Raw genomic sequence first — 22440 nt, 5'->3', positions numbered from 1 at the left:
ACTCTGTCACCATTTATAGGGAACCACACAGAAAACAGGACTCATGCTTCACACAGGATAACATTTCAACTGCTGACTTTCACAGTGGGGTATTTTTTCCTATGTATAAAATCATTTTGTTTTGGTTTACTGTTATGAAGCTAGTCTACTTCTTCAGCTGAGGGAAAAGGTATGCTCATGAGAAAGAGATTTTGTTCGGTACACTGCAGTGTCCTAGGTGTCTGGCACGGTGCCTGGCATACAGGAAATGGCACTCAGTAACTATTTGTTGAATGAATACTTATGTGGGTAGAATTCTTGCACCAAAAAGTCACATTTTTTACTTCCATTAACATCTTATCACAAGCCGTATTTTCCACAAATAGCGTGCTCACATAAATAACTTGCCCACATATAACACACCTACGAAAATAATGTGTGAGGGGGTCGCGCAGTTGGAAAAAAACATATAATGTACACATCATTTATGTAAAATACGGTGTATGAATACAGCGTTAAAAGGCATCAAAACTGAAAATTTTAGTGTTTGACTTTTTTAGTTGTAGCATAATCACCAATCTCCATCACAACCGTCATGGACTGAATTGTGTCCCCCCAACATGCGTGTATCAACTCGGTCAGGCCACGATTCCCAGTATTCGCTGGCTGTCCTCCATGTTGTGATTGTAACTTTATGTCAAAGAGCACTAGGGTGGAATTGTAACACCCTTACCAAGTCACAACCCTAATCCAATATAAAGGAGCGTCCCTAGAGTGTGGCCTGCACCACCTTTTATCTTACAAGAGATAAAAACAAAGGGAAGCAAGCAGAGATTGGGGACCTGAAACCACCAAGAAAGCGGTGCCGGGAACAAAGCGCATCCTTTGGACCTGAGGTTCCAGTGCTGAGATGCTCCCAGGCCAGGGGAAGACTGGTGACAAGGACCTTCCTCCAGTGCTGTAAAGAGAGAGAAAGCCTTCCCCTGGAGCCGGCACCCTGAACTTGGGCTTCTAGCCTACTAGACTGGGAGGAAAGAAATGGCTCTTTGTTAAAGCCATCCACTTGTGGTATTTCTGTTATAGCAGCACTAGATGACTAAGACAACGATGTAAAACAACGTCTAATTCTTACAGAACCACATATAAGGTTCTGTAAGAATCAGACACACATACATATTAGTTTCATTATTACCTGCAAGAAAATAGTGACAGAAAAGGAGTCTCTGTGTTACTGTTATATGGAAATGGATCCATATGTAAATTCATCTCTATAGGGGTAAAAAAGGAGGGCGGCTTTAAAAAGGATTTAAATCACTTCAATTGAAATAGAAATACTAAAAATTGAGAAAAACTACTACTAAATTGGGACAAGATAACAGTAATAGTAAGCATCATTCTCAGGTACTAAACAGAGAAAAGCAAGTAAAGTGAAAAAAATATTGAGAGTTGTTGCAAAACTGATAATAGCAATTTACTAACATCCATAATTGGTACATTGATACATGCACTTACATAATAAAAGCCTTCTAAATACTAAAAAAAAAAAATTTTTTAAAGCACCTCACCTAATATAAACCCGTTGCCATCAAGTCAATTCTGACTCATAGCGACCCTTACAGAACAGAGTAGAACTGCACCACGGGGTTTCCAAAGGGCAGCTGGTGGATTTGAACTGCTGACCTCTTGGTTAGCAGCCAACCTTTAACCACTGGGCCACCAGGGCTCCATCTAATAGAAAGATTTGTTTAAAGTCCAACGCAATCATCACTTTTGGAAATCTGCTTTCAAATGCTGTTACTATTTGTTATAGTTTCTTTTTTTCCTTTTATTCTGCTTTTTGCCTGTTAAAACATGAAGAGTATTCACATAATAAACAGTAATGTGCATTTAACGGCACCTTTCAGCCCACAATCTTAAAGCATGAATTAATCGAGTAATAAGGAGTTGTCAGCTTCCTTCAAGTCGGCCTTCCAGTCAGCCCTGGACTCAGGGTGACCTCACAAACAACTGAACAAACGCTGCTTGGTCCTCGCTCTGCCTGTGATCGGCCGTGGGTCAGACCACTGAGATCCACAGGGTTTTCCACTGGCTGGTTTTCAGGAGCAGATCACCAGCCCTTTCCTCCCAGTCCATCTTAGTCTGGAAGCTCTGCTGAAACCTGTTCAGCATCACAGCAACATGCTAACCTCCACTGACAGACGGGTGGTAGCTACGCGTGAGATCCAATGGCTTATGATGTAACCGGAGCCCTCGTGGCACAGTGGTTCAGAATTCAGATGCCAACCAAAAGGTCGGCAGTTCAAATCCACCTGCTGCTCACTGGAAACCCTACGGGGCAGTTCAACTCTGTCCTATAGGGTTGCTATGAGTTGGAATCAACTTGATGGCAATGAGTTTGTGATATAACTACTATATCCGATAAAACACAGGGGACAGTTTATAGAAACTACTGAAAAGCTCATCTCTGAATACAGCTGCAGAATGCTGATGCAAATCCGCTGGACTGTAAATTGTACTTTGCCATGTAATCTTGACTAGGAGGGTTTCCCTACATGCTACCTGTTAAATTATTAGATTTAAATGTGGTTTTACATAATGAGTTGTTTTATCTGTGTAGTCAGAGTTTATTTAGTAGTTTTATATCGTAATCTTCTGATTACTATTTATCAACTTGCACTACAGAATGTGGGCCAACTTGGTTACATTCTTATTCAAACTATTTTGAATTCCTAAATACTGAGGTTTTATTTTCACTAAGTATCACACAACACCATTTCCACCAATGTCATCATTTATGATATCAAAACAACCAAACACAGGCCCCTGACTTCCACCTTTCAGTACTTCATTATTCAAAAGGATACTATCTGAGAATAGGGAAGTTTCTTCGTACACAGTGGTGATGCACATAAAGGGGTTTTGAGAGACTAAAAATCTATGCTATTTTATTCTTGCTGCAAGTCCCTGTTTCGTATTTTTTTAACAGAAGATCCAAAGATAGGTCAGAATGATGACAAATCTGTAAACCCCATTATGCAATTTATAAGGTAGATGTATTAAATACAATGTTACCTAAGGAAAAAAAGAAAATTAACAACTGATATACACCATGGCTCAAGAGTCATCAGAGAAATTGTAATGATTAAAATCTACTCATAGTAAATACAGCAAGTATCCTGTACTGATGCCATTTCCCAAAAGCAATAAAAATTGGAGACTCCATCTCTTGTTAAGGAAAGGGGCAATCTTAACAGGAAAACAACATGGAAAAACAAACAGTCTGGTTATTCAAAATTTTAAATTTATTAAGTTATGCTTTTTGATGTCTTACACAATTAAGCTCTCAAACGAAATTTGCTGTTTTCCTCTTAAGGATCATACATGCTCTGGGGTTCCCTGGGTGACACGAATGGCTAGGTGCTTGACTAATAACCAAAAGGTTGATGGTTTAAAACCACCCAGAGGCGCAGAGGAAGACAGGCCTGGCGATCTGCTTCAGAAAGGTCACGGCCTAGTAAGTTGTACGGAGCAACTGTACTCTGTACACGTGGGGCCGCCACAAGTCGGAATCAACTGAACGGCAACCAACAACAACATGGTCTGGGGGCTGAGCTTTCAAACAGTGAAAATCCATCTTTCCCTAAACTGGACTCAGCTTGCATGCCACACCAAAACGCACATCTTCAGCGCAAAGCAGTGCTTTTCAAATGGTGTTCCCGGAAGTTGTTTAGAAGGCTCCACTTTCCACTCTCCCTCTCTACCTTTACTCAGAAGGCGGGGGGGGCCACTAGAGGAGAGGGCTTTGTGTTCCTGTTCCAAAGAGAGCAGCTCACCTTTTACCTGTTCTAGAGTTTGGGATCAAATGTTATTTGAACAAAGCGTTCTGTAGCTAACAGAAAACAGTTTTAAAAAATTTAAGAATGGATTATTTCCTGTCTCCAGCAGTTCCCCACCCCCCAGTCCACTGCCCTTTACAGGTTCACATTACCTACCCTGTAGATTCCTGACACAGAATGAGTGGAGATTAGGAATGGGAGGTGGGAAAGGGACGAGGACAGGAAGGAGGGTGCGGCATTGCTGTGAACTCATGTTAAATATCATCAGCCGATCCAAGCTGGAGTCTCTGGGTGGTGGAAAGAGTTGATGCGCTTAATGTGCTTGGCTGCCAACCCAAAGGTTGGAGGTCTGTCTGAGTCCACCCATAGAGGCCTTGGAAAAAAGGCCGGGCAATGTAGTTCTGAAAAGTCAGCCACTGAAAACCCTACGGAGCAAAATTCTACCCTGACACATGGAGTTGCCATGAGTCACAGCTGACTTGATGGCGACTGTTTTTTTTACCCAAGGTAAAGAGGCACTGACTTTTAAATGCTTCAGCAGACTAAGAGGTACGACTCTAAGAAGATTGGTTTTCAACAGCTAGATGGAAAAATCAGTGTCTCTTCAAAACTCGATCGGCTCCACTAAGAGGTGTTCTCTCTGTCTCTGCCTCCCAATAGGGTGGGAACAGCGACAGTGAGAACAGAACGCTGGTTTCTACAAAGCCAGGCAAAGCACTGTCGTTATCATCGTTCACATGTCCATGTTGCGGATGGGAGTAACAAAAATCCTATCTTTATAGATTACTTTTTTTCAAAGAACTTTAAAGAAAATCCAATTCCATTAATTCAGTAAAAGTGTGGACAGTATCCTAGATTGCCTTTTCTACGCATCACAAATTCCTGGAAATATATCAAGAGTCTATTCACTACCACTACCTCCCCGTTGCCGTGGAGTCAATTCCAACTCATAGCGGCCCTACAGGACAGAGAAGAACTGCGCCATACGGTTTTCCAAGGAATGCCTGGTAGATTCGAACTGCTGACCTTTTGGTTAGCAACCTGAGCTCTTAACCACTGTGCCACCAGAATTTCCAAGTAGTCTATTAGCATGTAAAAATATCACTTATTTCACAATGCCCTATTTAAACATCCCTCTCCATTAAAACATGTGCTTAAAGAATATATTTAAATATATTTAAATCTTACAGTGATATAAAAAAGAAGTTTACTAATATATTAAAAACTTATTTAAAAGAGTATTTAAAAAACTTGGAATTCAGGTAGAAACTTTCTGGATGGTTCATAAACTGTATGTTCTGGAATTTTTTCCCTCCAACCCTAAAGAAATTAGTTTCTTTTTAGAAACTAAGGCAATTTTTTAGTTTTCAAGGCCAGATTTTGCTTTTCTATCCTTACACATCAAAGAAAGGTTTAATCTTATGGTAATTTATTTGTGGGGGCAGAGAGAGGGAAAAGAGAAATAAGAGCAATAATCTGGAGAAAAAAGTACACTGTTTACTAAAACGGAATAAATGAATTTGATGTCTCACGTGTGAGAATATGAATATAGAAGTTAAAATATTCAAATAATAGCTTTTCTCAATGAACAGATAAAATGGACATGTTCGGATCCGTTTCTCCTGGAGAACTCATCAGTAACAGCTACCTGCTACATGCAATGTGAAAAAAGCAGAAAAGCATCTTAACGAAAAGTCCCTTCATAGGCTCCAAACAACTGTTCAGTTAAGCAGTACTGTGTAGGTCACATGATTAAATACATTAGTGCAAACCTAGTAAGAGCGAGGACTTCAGAGACAGACCTCAGTTAGAATTCTAGCTCAGCCATTTAACAGCTGCGTGACCTTGGGTGAGTAATTCAACCTGCTTGAGCCTAGTTTTTCTCATCTACAAAAGAGGTATGCTTACCTTGCAGGGCTGTTGGGAGGATTATAAATAATGTATATAAAGTATCCAGTATAGTGTATGTGAGGAGCCCTGATGGTGGTGCACTGATTAAAGCACTAGGCTGCTAACCAAAAGCTTGAAGGTTCGAACCCACCAGCCACTCCACAGGGGAAATACGTGGCAGTCTGCTTTCGTAAAGATTTATAACAGCCTTGGAAGTCCTATGGGGCAGGGGTAGTTCTACTCTGTCCTATAGGGTCACTATGAATCAGAATGAACTCGACAGCAGTGGGTTTGGTTTTTGGTTTGATAGTGTATGTAGTAGGTTCTTAGTAAAGGGTAACAAAATTAATGAAGTTCTTTAGTTAACTGGTCCTTCAATAAATAGAGAAAAAGCAAGAGAATGGCAAACTATGGAAAAAGTTATTACAACTTCAGTAAACATGAAAAGTAATGACACAGTGATACAGAATTTGAAGCAATGCAGTCCCAATGTCAGCACCTGAGAAGTTGTAACTGGACGATTCTAGATGCAGGAATGTACCTGAGAGGCTGGACAGGATGACAGGTGGCGACCATTCTCCTAGGTAGTCCACTGTTTCTCCGGCCCTACCTTGGAGAAACCTTCAGGCCAGGACCTCCTAACGGCCTACCGGGCATGGCCCACAGCAGACCTTCGTCATATTAAACACAACATATCCTCAGCAAACAAATTCACCTTTCTGACTTTTTCGTGTCCTTTCAGTGGTACTTGAAGTCATCTAGGTTCAAAATCTCAAAGTGGTTTTCTCCACCAAAGCTTATTGATCTTTCCTTTGTCATATCTCGGGTATCCATCTCAAAACCTTTTCATTTCTAGTTTCCAAATTCCAATTTCCCATAAATGCAACAAACAGATTAATTTTCCTAAGAGGCCACTTGTCCCATCTCACTCTACTGTTGAAAGTAGAAACTTTTAAAAGCCAAATTTCTTCACTTACAAAAGAAAAGCTAGGATGTTAAAAAGTTCACATTTTACAAATGGTACATTTAAACTGCTAAGTGATTGAGAGACCCCCCCAACGCAAATTCATCACTATGTTTCCACAGACTGATTGTTTAATTTTTTTTTTTTTAATGCAGATTCTTCATTTATTTTTCCTCTCTCCTTTTGGCTACTTCATAGCTCTTCCAAAAGAGAATAAGAAGGAAAACAATGATACAGCAAACCAAAACGCAAGTCCTTTTAATTTTAAATTATACATTTTTGAGACAGATGAGATGTTAGACAATTTAGTTGAATCTCGTCTTTTTAAAAATGAGAAAGCTGGGAGAGAGGAAGGGTAAATGACTTGTCCAAGTACCTAGAGCTAATTAATATCTTCAGCACCTGGTTAGTTAGGCCCCAGCACTCCCTACTTCCTACTGCCACTCAGAAGTAGGTCTGTTTAAAGGTACTGTAGTGATGGGGTTTTTTGTTTTGTTTTTAAAGAGTACTTATTGATGGAGATATATACTGAAATATTTACAATGAAATTATACGATGCCTGGGATTTGCTTTTAAATCTGAGGCCAGGGTGGGGGTTGGTAGAGGTACAGTTAAAGCAAGACTGGTAATGCTTTGATAAATGGGATGGGAAAATAGGCTGTGTTATATTAATCTGCTTTCTATACGATTGAAATTTTCCATAATCGAATGTTAAAAAAGAGGGTAAAAGTAGAAAAGAATGAAATCGCTGTTTATTTTCGCTTTAATTATCCATTCATTACTATGAAAGAATTGATGGTATTATTAGAAAGCTTGTAAGAAAACACCCATTGAAAGCTGATACCAACTTAAAGATTACTTGGCTTAGTACATCTACCAAATCACGGAAAGGTATAAATAAATTCTATTTTTCCAACTGTAAAATTCACAGTCATATTTCTCTAAACTCCTCCATTATTTTAACATCTCATAGCCGTTACAGTACCTCAGTTCCAGCTGACATCAAATAACATCATTTTCTACACTGAACTACGAACGTCTTACACAATGTATTGGCTCAATTTGCTTTTTCATTTGCAAATGAAATATTTTGCCTGCAGCAGAGGAAGTTTTATCTGTGATACAATTTGCGTAAGATTGTAAAAAGAGTGCTCATTAAACAGTAGGATTAAATTTTCTATATTTTACTCTTATAAACAAGGAGAAAAAGCCATCAAATCTGGTATCAATTAAGGCAAATACAAGAAAATCGAAGGTATTCATGCCAGTTAAAGTTAATATTTGCTCTCCACCAAGGACAGCTTCCCATCCCCCTAGGAGGGCAGATACCCCAGCTACTTCTTTAGAGCCTGACAGTAGAAAAATGAATTGTTAGGAAATCATTTGTATACAAATATGATAACTGCAATCTTGTCACTAACATTATACTACAAATTAAGTAGCCTTTGCTCTATTTCTTAGACTTATTTGGTTGACTACAGAAAGGAAGCTTCTTAAAAACTTATGTCTCATTCAATTTGGTATTTTCTGTAGAATCTGGCAGAATAAAAAAAAAATTAAACAAAGAAATAAATGCTGAATTAAATAAAATCACCAGACATTACTTATCTTTCTAAGTTAGTCAGGGAAGGAAAGCTTGAGGGAAATCCTTAAACTATCCACTCATGTCCCACACTCTCAAAATTCTCAGTAGGGCCTCCTCCCATTACTCAAGAGGTCAAGTGCCAGACTCGGTAACTAACTAAGCCAGGCAGGATGAGCCTCCCTGAGGATCACGAATTGGAGGGGTATGTGATACATCCCACTGCTACGGCACGGTCTTCACTCTTGTGACAGGTAGGTGGTACCAGGTCCTGTGTTCGACTGATGGATCTTAGATTCAAGAAGGGGTGTGGAATTTATGACCATAATCCTCACTGATAACATTCATGAGTACCATAATACTGACTTCATAAGCTTTGAAAAAATGTAACTGCCCACGTTCCAGTTTAAAATACCTGTTTTAAGCACCTGGTACCTATTGCAGTAACTGATTTGGAAATGAACACACTGCTTGTGCAAGCATTGTACCATCGGTCAGTTACAAAGCAATTAAAAGCAGTTATAAGTCAAAGAAGATCAAGAGCTCTTACCTAGCCTGGAAATACATTAACTGTCACCCTGATAAGAAATAAATACTTGTGAATCATTAAATCAAGGACAGAAGCAGAGAGTCCCATCTCAACTGTTAACAAAAGGTTATGTATACAGAAATGAATGAAATAACAGGGTTCTATTTTCACGTTCTTGGAAACCCTGGTGGCGTAGTGGTTAAGTGCTACGGCTGCTAACCGAAAGGTCAGCAGTTCAAACCCACTAGGCGCTCCTTGGAAACTCTATGGGGCAGTTCTACTCTGTCCTATAGAGTCGCTATGAGTCGGAATTGACTCGACGGCAACGGGTTTGGAGTCGGCAACGGGTTTGGTTTTTGGTTTATTTTCACATTCTTACTAGTAAGATAAATAATAATGAAGTGGGAGACAATTCCAGCTAAAGATTTTTTTTTAAATAAACTATCTTTAGTTCACTTCACTCTGCATTGCTAATTCTCTGCAGGGTTAGAATCTGAATCAACCGGCTTTAGTTAAATTGCTAGCGATCAAGCTGTTCTATACGCAGTCCGGAGAAGAAAACAATTAGAGCTTCAGAGACTCTAAAGCTCTTCTTGAGAATTTGGCTTCGAATGCTGTGATTTATTACACGAAAGAGAAACTTTTAACAAGAGTCGCGAACCAAAGACCCTTCATCATGTATTAGAAGGAGACACAAAGAGAAAAGCCAGGCCTTTAGGAACAGTGCACCTGCCTAGTACGGGAGGGTGTCAACTCACTCGTGAACCCAAATGCCAGCGTCTGGTGAACATCTGAACAGAAGCCTAGATCTTGGTGATCCAAGGATCTCAAGATAAGAAGGAACCTGAAATATCATCTGGTCTAGACCCTTCACTGGACACTCTTGACAACTTGTCATCTACCATCTGCTCGAACACCACCTTCTAGAAACAAGAATTTTCAACCAAACAGCCTATTTCAGGGTTGTTCTAAATTGTTAGTGCTTTCTTGACTAAAATCTGCCTTCCTGCAGCTTTCTTCCACTAGTCCTCGCTCAGCCTTCTGGAAACAGAACAAGCCAAATTGGTCTTCCACCTGATTACTGGCAAATACTTGAAGCAACTCTTTGTCCCTTCTCTAGGCCAAATAATCCTGGTTCCCTCAAAGACTTCTCCTTTATTCCTACATAGGGCTAAGGGCCTAGGAGACTCTTGCTGGGGCTACAAACTGGTAGGTAGATAAGAACATCTAGACTCCAGACAAGGTTGGCTTACCGGCTCAGTATTTTAGGAATTTCACAAAAATACATAGATTTTTAGCTTCTCTTGAAAAACAGTAGACCTGATAACACTGGACTGGGGACAGTGGGCTGGAGCTGAGTAGCGGCAGAGTAGGTTCTTCCTTTGGATCAGGGCATTCTGCACCAGTTCACCAGTGCCTCCTCACCAATCCTCAAGTGCCATGTATCAGAAAGAAACTACCTGCCCACGCTACCTAAAAGCCATTTCACCCCACTCTCTCCCTCTGACTCTTTTGTCAATGTTAAGTATCTCTTAAAGAGCCTACTGTTCTGGTGTGATCTGGTCAACATCAAGTGCCAATTTCCACTAATCTCCCTTGATTTGGAATATAACTTAAGAATCGTTCATTCATTCAATACCACATAACATCTAATCAGTTTTTTTGGCTGCCCCATCAGTGTTCTGAATCACTGATCAGCAAATCTGGTTTTCGGTCAACATTGAAAAACCTCCTGCTACCATTATACCACATTTCTCTCATCCAATAACTGTGCCAATATTTGGAAAAGCTAAACTTGCATTTATTTCTGTTAAACTTCATCTTTTGGATAAATATAAGACTTATCTCCTAAGCCAGAGAATGTTAGACTTAGATACCAGTCATTGCCTAATGACACGGAGTCTGTGCCTACCACAAACATGTACTGAAATATTTTCTGTAGTACCCAAGAATTAACAGGTTCTCAGGTCATTTAGCTGACCTTCAAGCTAACACAGAAACACCTTCCATAACAATCATTATAAGATGCTTAAACATTACCAGTTCACATATTATAAAGTAGACCACGCCCCTTTAGAAGAGTTCTAATTTTCAAAAAGTTCTCCCTAATAATAAAGTAAAATCTAACCTCCTTTCATTTTTGCCCTTAAACATTTGAAAGTAAAATGACCTTTTTACATGCCTAAAGACAATTCTGCCTCCTGGTTAAATTCTTGGATGAGCCCTGATGGTGCAGTGGTTAAAGTACTTGGCTGCTAACTGAAAGGTCCATGGTTCAAATCTGCAGGAGAAAGACGTGGTAGTTTGCTTCCGTAAGGATTTATACCTTGGAAACCCTATGGGGACGTTCTACTCTGTCCTATGGGGAAGTTATGAGCCGGAATCACCTCAACAGCAGAGTTCTTGGTTTTGGTTAAAGACATTCTTCAAGTTTTCTTCTGTTCCTGACTAGGCAGCTTCAACTCCTTCAATTATTTCCCAAATGACAGAAAGGTCACCCTGTTATACTTTGGTCACCATCCATTGGATATATTTAAAAACTCCAAATTTCCCTTTGTTATTTTTTCTGTCAGTGACACCATGCAGGTGGATACTGTTGTCATTTCTTGTTTCACTATGGAAGAAAATGAGGTTCAGAGAGGTAAAGTAACTTCCCCTAGGGCACACAGCTAGTAGGTAGCTAGTAAATATAAATTGCTAATAACTAAATGGTGCCTTCTTTTTCAGGGATGGGTGCACAGGTTGCAGAGGGCAAAAAAGAAAAACTGGAGATGACATCATGAGGGAAGAAAGGGGTGGGGAAAGAGACTTGAGAGACATTATAATCTTGACACAATCAAAGACAGTCAACCTTGTTAACCTTCAACAGGGAATGAGAACATAGAATGCAGGCATTCTTTTGAGGTACTTTTATCAAAAGCAGCTTCAAAAGCTGACATTTTGCTTTGCATGATTTATTCAGGTGGTTTTATGTCACTTTTAAATCAGGCTGACTTTTTTTATAGAGGAGCTTATTCCCAGAGGCTTCATTATTACATGAGTATTCCATAGAATAAGTCCAACACTTTTCAGCATTTCAGGATCTGGCTTTACAGCTGAATACATATTAGGTAAGTCTATTTTCCAGCCCTGTCAGGAGACAGGGTACCGGTGTATCACATATTACATTTGATAGAATTCAAAGTGAGAACCGTACTTTATCACCCATTTAAAGATGTATATACTTAATATTAAAACTTTACTAGACACAATTCATTCTCTCTAATGTATTCGTTCCATGATTTCTGAATATCAGCTATGTGTTGGGTACAGTACAGAGGAATTACAATAAGTGAAACAATGTCTCTTCCCTTAGAGAACGGGGATGCTGGCGGAGAGACAAACTAGATCTAGAAATCACACATGAAGGAGGGTAAAACTAACTCTATGTGGGCTCTACACAGCACTGCTCAAGATGAGAAAAGGAAGTAGCTGTCATCAGAGAGCTTAAATGGTTGCATATAAAGCCCACCTGGAGGGCAGGCACAGCTCTGGGGCAGAGTACACATGGGGAGAGACCCCAGTAGTAGAAGACCACAGAACTAGGTTTAGATGCTCTCGTGCTTAACCAAAACCAAACCAAACCAAACCCGCGGCCATTGTGTTGATTCTGACTCATGAGGCTAATGGGCTCAGGCGTTGTGAATCCCTCTCAGGAGGGACAGGATTAGTTTTAGAATCTAGACAGAACTAAACCTAGAGGAGGAGTCCCTGGGTGGTGCAAACAGTTAAGCACTCGACCACTAGTCGAAAAGTCGGCGGTTTGAACCCACCCAGAAGCACCTTGGAAGGCAGGCCTGGTGATCTGCTTCCAAAAGGTCACTGCCTTGAAAACCTACGGAGCAGATCTACTCTACACACACGGGGTCACCGTGAGTCGGAATCTACTTGATGGCAACTAACAACAACAATAAAAGGAGAGGAGGGGGTTTTGCAGGCAGAAAGAGCCACATGTAAAGATCATGCCTTTCCTGGGAAGAGAAGGAGAGTATCAGGGGAGAAGGCTTCGTGGACAAAGCAGGATTCAAACGAAATCTTCAAGTGTGTGTATCAGCAGATACCTCGTGATTCAATATTCAGTAATATTCTTGCCTTTTTACAAGTGGTGGCAGTGTAGACACTGAAGAGTACCGTAAAGACCAAAGCATTGCCACATCTTGGCAGTTACTACTATGAACATCAATTGCCCTAACACCAGAGGTACAAGAAATAGTCACTGACAGAGTACCTGGCACTGTCATATTAGAGTGCCTACCTTCTGCACTATCTGTAGTACTCGCCATTACTTAAGCTTCATCCCCAACACCTGTGTAAAAAAGCCTTGTCTGGGCTTTTTACCTTGGAGAAAATGATGTGATTCTCGCTATGGGATTGTCAATTAAAATTATTTTTCCAAATCACAGAATAATAAAACGAGAGACAGAAGGGACCTATACCTGAAGCTTTCTAGTCCAATTCCTGCATTTTATTAAAGATGACAACACAACAGGCATTTATGGAGTTCCTTCTGGGCAATCTGCTCCATTTACACCTTCATTAAACATTTATTGGGCTCCTACTATGTGCAATGACTCACTATGTCAGTTGCTATCGGATTACAAATACAAATTCTGCCTCAAGAAGCATACATTTAGCAGACAATTGAAATTGATATAAACAACAATTAACTCAAATTAGAAAACTGTAAGTTCTACGGCAGAGATAAAGATGAGGGCTACCTGTTCTCATTTTTCATCACAGAATTCCTCCATTAAGCACCTGTTTCCATCAAAATGGCTAAAAAAATATTTTTGTTTGTTTGTTCTTGTGTTTACATGCCCAGGCTCAGCAGCTCCCAACGGGGGGGAAAAAAAACCCAAACTCGTTGCCAATGAGTCAATCTCAACTCATAGCAACCCTGTAGGACAGAGCAGAACTACTCCATAGGGTTTCCAAGGAGTAGCTGGTGGATTCGAACTGCTGACCTTTTGGTTGGCAGCTGAGATCTCAACCACTGCACCACCAGGGCCCCAGCCCCTCATCAGCAGCTGGAAATTTGTCAGCACCTACACAAGTCTGACTGCTGCTTTCAAAAACCCTTAATTGAGGAGTGGGGCCAAAGTCCTCAGGCTTCTGCAGACCTGAACAACAGAGATGGCACCCTACTGCATCTGGTACCCTGCAGCTCAGTCAGCTGAGCACATGCCTTGAGAGAAGTAAATGCCAATGAAATCAGTGATTCATTCATTCATTCATTCATCTGGCAAATATGTGAGCACCTCACATCTGCCAGCTGCTATCCCAGATACAAAGGCCATGATATTAAGGAAAGGGGGCAAGTCCCTGCTTCCACAGAGCACACACTCCAGCTTGGGTTTCTCCCAAAGCTCTGCACAGCAGCCAAGTGGGAAGAGCACCACAGCTTATTAAAGGCTTCCCAGGTGATTCTGAAGAGGCATTTTCCTGTGTTATTTCAAGCCCTGAATTTGCAGGAATAGCTGTGTTGGACCTAGGAAATTGGGTAAGAGAAAGCGTGCCACGTGTTGACAGCCCATTACCACTGTGCAGGCAGAAGAAGAGAAAAGCATGGGGGTGGGAACACCTCTCTCTGAAGCACTGTCAGAGACAGCAGAGCTCAGGAGTTATGAAGGGTTAATGAGAAAAGCAACATTTATGAAACGGAAAAGCGGGAAGACTAGAACAGGTGCTAAGGCCTTTAATCTACCATCCTTATTGTCAAGGGTATTTTAACCGTATTACAGTATCATTTGCACAGTAACAGCCTGACTTAAATACCGCTAAATCTGGCACTTAGAGTCATTACTGCTGTAATCATCATATCACATCTTCTCTCTTTACTGTTGTTTTGAAGATTCAGGGAGTCGAGCTACATGTTCACATAAAAGATCTATCATAACAGTGGTTTTTAACACCTCCAGAAAATAGGCTGTTGTTGAGAGGATGCCTGGCTTAAGATCTGTTTTTCAACAAACAGAACTTTTCCTTCTCAGTTACTGTCTTGGCTGACAAGGACTCTGTACAAGAATAATGTAATCTCAGAAATATGGGAGAGCTTTAGGTTTCTTTTACTAAAAGCACCCTCAAGAAGTCAGCAAATTTCACTCCATTATACCCTGGGATTGACTAAATACATAGTTGTATAACCAAACCAAGAACCAAACCCATTGCTGTCGAGTCGATTCCAGCTCATACCTACCCTATAGGACAGAGCAGAACTGCCCCCAAAGAGTTTCCAACGAGCACCTGGTGGAACTGAACCACCAACCTGTTGGTTAGCAGCCGTAGGGTTTCCATATAGCTGTATACACCATCTGTAATTTATTTTAAAATCCTAACTGTAGATTTCGAACATTTTTGACCATGATCCACAGTAAGAAACCTTGCCCAATGATATATACAGATATAACTGAAGCAAATGACCCACCAACCAATGCTGAACCAGCTGCATGCAATGCACTCTACCCCTTCCCATCTATCTTATGCTAAGCGAAAGATGTTGGTCTTACTGATTTGACTTCATAGCTCACTAACAGATCAGACCTGCAGTTGAAAAAAAATACTGGTATAGACAATGTGATTTATCTCTATGTGCAAGTTAGCATTTGAAGGACTTAATCAGGGATCACCACTTCAGGGGCTACTGATTAGCATGTAAAAGACTAGTCAGGATTCTAACTCCAGAGGCAGCTGGATCCAATGTCTTTACCTGTATCCCCAGTAGACAGTTCATCTATGAGCACCAAGATGCTAGAAATAAATTTTACTGGGAAAACAAAGAGTGTTCAAAATATGTAGTTGGCCAGAAATATCACATGATCTTCTATATGAATACAAAAACCAAACCAAGCCTGCTGCCGTCGAGTCGATTCTGACTCATAGCGACCCTGTAGGACAGGGTATAACTGTCCCATAGGGTTTCTAAAAAGCAACTGGTAGATTTGAACTGGTGACCTTTTGGTTAGCAGTCAAATGCTTAACCACTGTGCCACCAGGTTCTCTATATGAATGGTGTAGGATTACATGGCAAGCCCAGAAGCCTAGCATCTTTCAGTTGCATCCAAGGTCACGAACATCTTCAGGTCTTGTCCTAGCACCACACCCACTCCCCAAATTAGTACAAGATTCTGATGCTTAACGAGACAGATGAGTTCGCTGATCCTATCACCAAAATGTTATTTTCCTGCTTTGGTGCTTGTCAGAGTATGTCTGAAAGGACAAAGCGGGGAATTTACTGGCTTATGCAACAGGGCTTTATGGCTACTTTGGTGCCTGCTTGCTAATACAGGTTTGCAGGTGGGGCAGAATTTGGTCTGAGACTTCACTTCACTTGTAGCAAGACTGTGGCAGTTACCAAGAGAGCCGGAAAAATCCAAGTCACCCAACTGGCTCAGATCAATTTGCAGTAACAGAAGAGTCTTTCTGCTTTACTTGTCACCAATGTATTCTCATATAATGCACAGATCAGTATTGTTTCATCAAACTTTTCTTTGAAATGTGTTTTAACATTGTATACAGGAATTTTCAGTACAAATCAGTTTCTCTTAGGGGGATGAGGAAACCCTGGTGGTGCCGTGGTTAAGTGCTACGGCTGCTAACCAAAAGGTTGGCAGTTTGAATCCTTGGAAACCCTACGGGGCAGTTCTACTCCGTCCTATAGGGTCGCTATGAGTTGGAATCGACTCAATGGCAACGGGGTTGCTTTTGGTTTGGTGGATGGATGATTTTACTTTATTGTAATACAGTTTTGGCCAGAGTTTGTTTTTCAAATCATAGAGGTCAGATACTATGCTGAACTAAAATATGACATAAAAAAACCAAACCAAACCTGTTGCTGTCAAGTTGATTCTAACTCACAGCAACCCTAGAAGACAAAAAAAGAGGATGGAAGGAAATAGCCAGTACTGAAACAGTTGGGAAAGGCTTCAGTCTATTTATTAAAAAAAACAAGGGAATAGAATAAACTTGGGTCCTAAATAGCTTCTCATTCGTTAGGTTAGAAGTTTAATACTTGTCTCATAACATGAAACAGGCGCACCCTTTATAAATTAAAAGTGCATTACTAAAATGAGACATTACTTAACAAAATTTGTTTCACCTTCTCATGGAATTGGAATAACAGAATGTGCACTTACTACTTTTTTTGTATTACTTTGTTGTTTTAAAAATTTTCTTCATAGCAGAAGTCCTCATTCAAAGGAATCTTCCCTACTATCCTAACATGTAAAACAGATAAACGCCATGATTGAGCTCCTAACAGTTTAAATCTCTGCTTGGCAGAAAATAGTTCACTGTGGAATTCCGAAAGCATCCACGGACTCCTGGCATTCCCTGAAGCTTGGCTTGAAAATCACTGCTGCAGATTATATATCTGTAAAAAAAAATTCTATATACACACACAACCACATACAATAACAGTGCCATTTGACATGCATTTCCTAGTTGTACTACCTACAGGTGTCTGCGAGAAGTAACGGACTCTGGGAAAAGCAGCATTGCTCAGTGTGTGGTTTTCAGACTTCATACTAAATAATTTGATTCTCTGGGGTTTGGGCTTGGCAATCAACACACCGAACAAGCACTCTGAAAAGTTATGGACTGCTGTAAAGTTTGAGAAGCACTAACTGACGTTTGTGGAAAACATACACAAACACAAAACATTTGGGTCTTAAACTATTCCACACAAGTACCTGCAAGGAAAAAAAGCAACATGTTATTCGATTCTACTTGGCAGGTGCTTGAGATTTAATGGGGACACCAGCAAGTCCCTGAAATGGTTACGTACAGGTAGGGTAGGATTAAGCACTAAAAAACAGGAAATATACTAACTGCTAAGCATAAGTGAGAAGTAGGTGAAATTTTTGATTTTATAAAAGAGGTAAGACTGCAAATGACTGAAACTTTGAAATAGGTGTTTTAGAATGGTGACAGTGCAAAGCTTTGAAAACCACTGGTTGGCAATACCACTCAAGCAGCTTTTAGAAGTCACCTAAGCTGTGAGGTGCTAGGTGCCTGGACGAGGCTAGTGCAAATGAGGTTGGAGAGAAAGGGGTGACTGGGTATAAACTGAGTGAAGAATTCATAGGATTTTGTGTCTGACTTAATGCAGGAATATAACAGATGGTGAAGTGAAAACAATTTTACTGAGACTCAATAACTAGGAGAAAGAGGATTTCCATTTTGAGCGTGCCAAATCCATCAGGAAGATACTCCCAAGAAGTAAGTTCTAGTGAGACATTAGGGCTGAGAGACACAAAAATGAAGATAAAGACTTGAGCAAGAGTTGAGAGATAACTGTTTAAGTCCTTATAGAAAACTAGACCATTAAAGGGAAGAATGTATGAAAAGAAGAGCAAAAGGCCAATAACTGACCTTTGGTGAACGCACGTTTAGGGAACTGAAGACTAACCAAGTTGGAAGTCAAAGAGGAAGTGGACGGGTAAGGAAGAACACAAAGAAAGAACTGAACCATAGAAGCCCAGGAAGGAAATAGTTTTAAGAAAGAGCTAATCCCCCACAGTGCAAAATGCACAGAAAGATCAAGGAGAATGAGAGCTTTGAAAAGGTTACTCTAAGTCTGATGGGTGACCAGAGAGGTCACCAGGATCACACAAATGTTTTTTTTTTTTTTCCCCCAAGATGTATTAAAAGCTAGAAGAGACGGAAAGATTTGAGACGCTGGAGGAGAATGTGATAAATGTCATTGCAGAGAGATATTTGGCTTCCAAATCTGCTTAAATTTACCTAAATCAGTTGACAACAGATGATAGATAGATAGATGCCATCAAGCTGACTCAAACTCATGGTGACCTTACGTACAACAGAATGAAATGCTGCCTGGTCCTACATCATCCTCACCATCACTGCCATGTTTGAGTCCATTGTTGTGGTTATTGTGCCAATCCATCTCACTGAGGGTCTCCCTTGCCCTTGCTGGCCCTCTGATTCACCAAACATGATGTGATCTTCCAGTAACTGACCCTGTCTAATGACATGTCCAAAGCAAGTGAGCTGGATAATGTTTTGTTGTGATCCATAAGGTTTAAATCAGCTAATTTTCAGACGCAGATCACCAGGCCTTTTTTCCTGGTCTGTCTTAGTCTGGAAGCGCCACTGAAACCTGTCCACCATGGGTGACCCTACTGGTATCTGAAATACTGTTTGGCGGCATAGCTTTCAATATCACAGCAACACACAAATAACCGCAGTACAACACACTGATAGACGAGTGGTGGAGACAGACAAAACAATGAAATTTATACCCAACACTCCCTTTACTCATCATTTGGAAATCTGCTATCATAATTACACGTTCCTTTCAACTAATTATTTGGTAAATCGTTTCCATCTAACACAGCACAAAGCAAAATGGAGAGAAAGGCAAAGTGTTTTGTATTCACCCCTTCTTCCCTCATCTCTCCCCATATACTGGCCTCAGATGTCAGCACTTCTGTTCCCTCAAATCTCTGATATGCTTTGTTCTTTGCTTTGCAGCCCTCACCCTGGGGAGTAGATTAAGCTGATGAACTAATTCACACACACACACACAAAGTAGTGATTTGACACATCGCCCTTCACGAACCCGTCACAAAGGACCACAGGAAGAAAATGCTTAGCTTCAAGATATAGTTCTAACTGTGCCATCTCAAGCCCTGTAGCATGAGTGCTGAGGAGGCGAGATGGATGTGGAGGCAGGGAGACTTCCAAGGCTCCCTCACGTCTGCTGATAGTTTCCTATGTCATGCATTCATAAGGGTAGCCTTGGCTTGAGCAAATTCTTTACGTCTCTGCAAAGTTTAGGGTCATACGGCAACACTCTAAAGTTTAAATTAGCAGATGGCTTAACCAGGTAGCCCCAAAATGTTCCTCTGTATGTATCGCTAAAATAAATTTCCTTTGAAAAATCTCCTTCTTAAATCCAATTCTCCTTGCCTACTGGGTTATGGGTGGAGCCCTGGTGGTACAGTGGTTAAGATCTAAGGCTGCTAACGGAAAGGTCAGCAGTTCGAATCCACCAGCCGATACTTGGAAACCCCCTGGGGCAGTTCTACTCTGTCCTGTCAGGTCACTACGAACTGAAATCAATTCCACGGGCACGCTTTTGGTCTTCTGCATTAGGAAGAGGCACTGTTGGTTCAGTGGTGGAGTTCTCGCTTCGCTCCTGTAAGGGAGACACGTGTTTGATTCCTGGCCAATGGACCTAATCTGCAGTCGCCAGCCATGTGTCAATGGGGGTTTGCGTGGTGCTATAATGCAGAATAGGTTTCAGTAAAGCATCAAAGTTGGGCTAGGAAAAAAGGTCTGGTGACCTGAAAATCAGTCCATAAAGATTCTATAGGACACAATGGTCCAGTCCACAACTAATCACGGGGGTGGTACAGGACCAGGCAGCACTTCATTCCACTGTGTGTGGGTGGCCATGAGTCAGGGACCGACTGGAAAACCGCAGCTAACAACTATAACAACAATGGATTATGACAGAACTTAGTGCTATTTTGATATGGCTTCCTTTTCTTAGAAAAAAAAAATAATAATAATAATAAAAATACATGCCCATATGGAAACTTCAGAAAACACAGATAAGAAAAGGGAAAGTTGCCCAGAAATAACTTCTATTGTTATTTTGGTACGTTTCCTTCTGGAATTTTTTCTTTACATAAGGAACATTGTTGTTGTGTGCCATCTATTCGATTCTGACTCATAGTGACCCTATATGATGGAGCAGCACAGCCCCATAAGGTTTCCTAGGCTGTAATCTTTATGGGAGCAGATCGCCAGGTTTTTTCTCCCTTGAAGTACTCTTGGGTTCCACCTGTAGACCTTTCAGTTATCAGGCTAGCGCCACCAAAGCGCCTTTAAAGAGACATATGTAATGGTCCCCCCCCCCACTTCTCCACTTTACGTATTATGCAAATCCGTCCATGGTTTTATATATACAGACACACACATATAAACATCGTAATGACTTCTGTTGAACACGCATCGCCATCGAGTCAATTCTGACTCACAGTGACCCTACAGGACAGAGAAGAACTGCCCCACAGGGTTTCCAAGGAGTGGCTGGTAGATTCAAACTACCAGCCTTTTGATAAGCAGCCATAGCTCTTACCCACTGTGCCACCAGGGCTCCATTTTGTTGAACGGATATGCCATAGTGCGCCTCACTGCTGGCAATTTTGGCAACTACGACACAAAATGTTTCACGACTAGCCATGGACAAATGTCTTACGGCACTTGTGCAATTGTTTACTTCAAAATTTCAGAGTCACAGGGGACATACTGCCCAATTGCCAGCCATTTCCAATTTCACCAACAATGTATGACAATGCCTGTATCCCTAAATCCTTGACAAGTTGGGTTTTATCTTTTTAATTTTTGCCGATATGATTGGCCAGATAAGGTATTTGGGTTTTCTGGCTTTGTTATTATTTGTTTTGATTAATTAAAAATATTTCAGGTTTAAAACACAAATGTCCCTAATACACTGTAAGCTCTACAGGGTAGTGGCCATTTCTCTGCGGCTGCAACCACTGCCCTGTAGAGCTTACAGGGTATTAGGGGCTGTAGGGCAATATACAGGCAATTACTTTCGTGTCATGTTACCAAAGAGGAAGAGGAGGCATCTGTGGGAACATTTACCTCAAGAAAGTGATGTCTAAGCTAAAATCTAAAGAATGAGCGGGCCAAGGGGAAGAGTGTGGGGAAGGGGTATTTCCAGGCAGAGGGAACAGAATCTCCCAACAGGTGAAGAAGGAGCATTCAGAGTTCAGGGAACTGAAAGTAGTGCAGACCGGCTGAGGTTTTTATTGGGGGGTGGGGGGGAGTGCCAAAAAAGATATTAATCTCAACTGATCTCAACGACGAGAGTTGGAATTTGAAATTTAACACTTTCAGTCTCTACCCTGAAGGTTTATCACTAAAATATCGTCAGGAAAAGATAAGGCCAAAGGGATATTAATCATATGATCGTAGAAATCAAACATGTACACATTTCATATTAATGGTTTGACAGTTCGTTTCTGCTATGGAGCCGAGGGGAATTTTCTACCTAACTAGGGGTTCACCACAAAATGTGCTGAAGTTTAACTCTTCAGTAAGCATCTTTGCTCCCCATCTATAAAACAGTAATTCCTCTAATTTGTCCACTTTTCCTGATTTGAATTTCCAGCAAATTGGCTAAGAGCCAATAAAAAGCAGCAATGCTCAAACCCGAGCTACAGCAGAGTCACTGGAAAGCTTGTTCCAACACAGGCCCAGACTTTCCGCAAGTCAGGGGTGCAGCCGGAGAATTTGGATTTCTAACGAGTCCCCAGGCGACACTGATGCTGGGGTCCCGAGACCACACACCACGAGCTGTAGTAGGGCATCACGTTATCAGAGTCCTAGAGTAAAGGCATGAGGAAAGAAAAGTTGTTTCTGAAATTGGGTCTGTTAACGAGGGTAATAACAGCTAGGGGGCCAAATTTAATTCAAGTCCTGAGTCTGAGCTTCACTGCATTTTCCCAACATCTTGCGGAACTGACATCCCAATCTTCCTGTCTGAATTTACTGTTCTAACTATTTATCAATCAGTAGGAATCCTACTAACAGCCTAACTTTAACTTCACAAAGAGTAGTTAAATAG

At 40.9% G+C, this 22440-nt stretch overlaps 1 protein-coding gene and 1 long non-coding RNA gene across 3 annotated transcripts in view; both read right to left on the bottom strand.

The window, feature by feature from the left end:
* Nucleotides 1-22440, bottom strand: part of LOC100669970 (ubiquitin-conjugating enzyme E2 E2) — a 351147-nt gene that overhangs the window by 149104 nt on the left and 179603 nt on the right. The gene's annotated exons all lie outside the window — the stretch shown is intronic.
* LOC135228759 (uncharacterized) overlaps nt 1-22440 on the bottom strand; it is an 87219-nt gene that overhangs the window by 6628 nt on the left and 58151 nt on the right. For both annotated transcript variants that reach the window (XR_010319585.1, XR_010319586.1), the window contains exon 4: nt 1-22440. This exon is cut by the window's left edge and continues 6628 nt beyond it; it is cut by the window's right edge and continues 25101 nt beyond it. This is a non-coding gene — a long non-coding RNA (uncharacterized LOC135228759).

The sequence above is a fragment of the Loxodonta africana genome, chromosome 27 (genome assembly GCF_030014295.1).
Source record: "Loxodonta africana isolate mLoxAfr1 chromosome 27, mLoxAfr1.hap2, whole genome shotgun sequence".
In the NCBI taxonomy this organism is placed as follows: domain Eukaryota; kingdom Metazoa; phylum Chordata; class Mammalia; order Proboscidea; family Elephantidae; genus Loxodonta; species Loxodonta africana.
The sequence above is the reverse complement of the archived record's forward strand: the minus strand, read 5'-3'. Positions and strand labels throughout refer to the sequence as shown.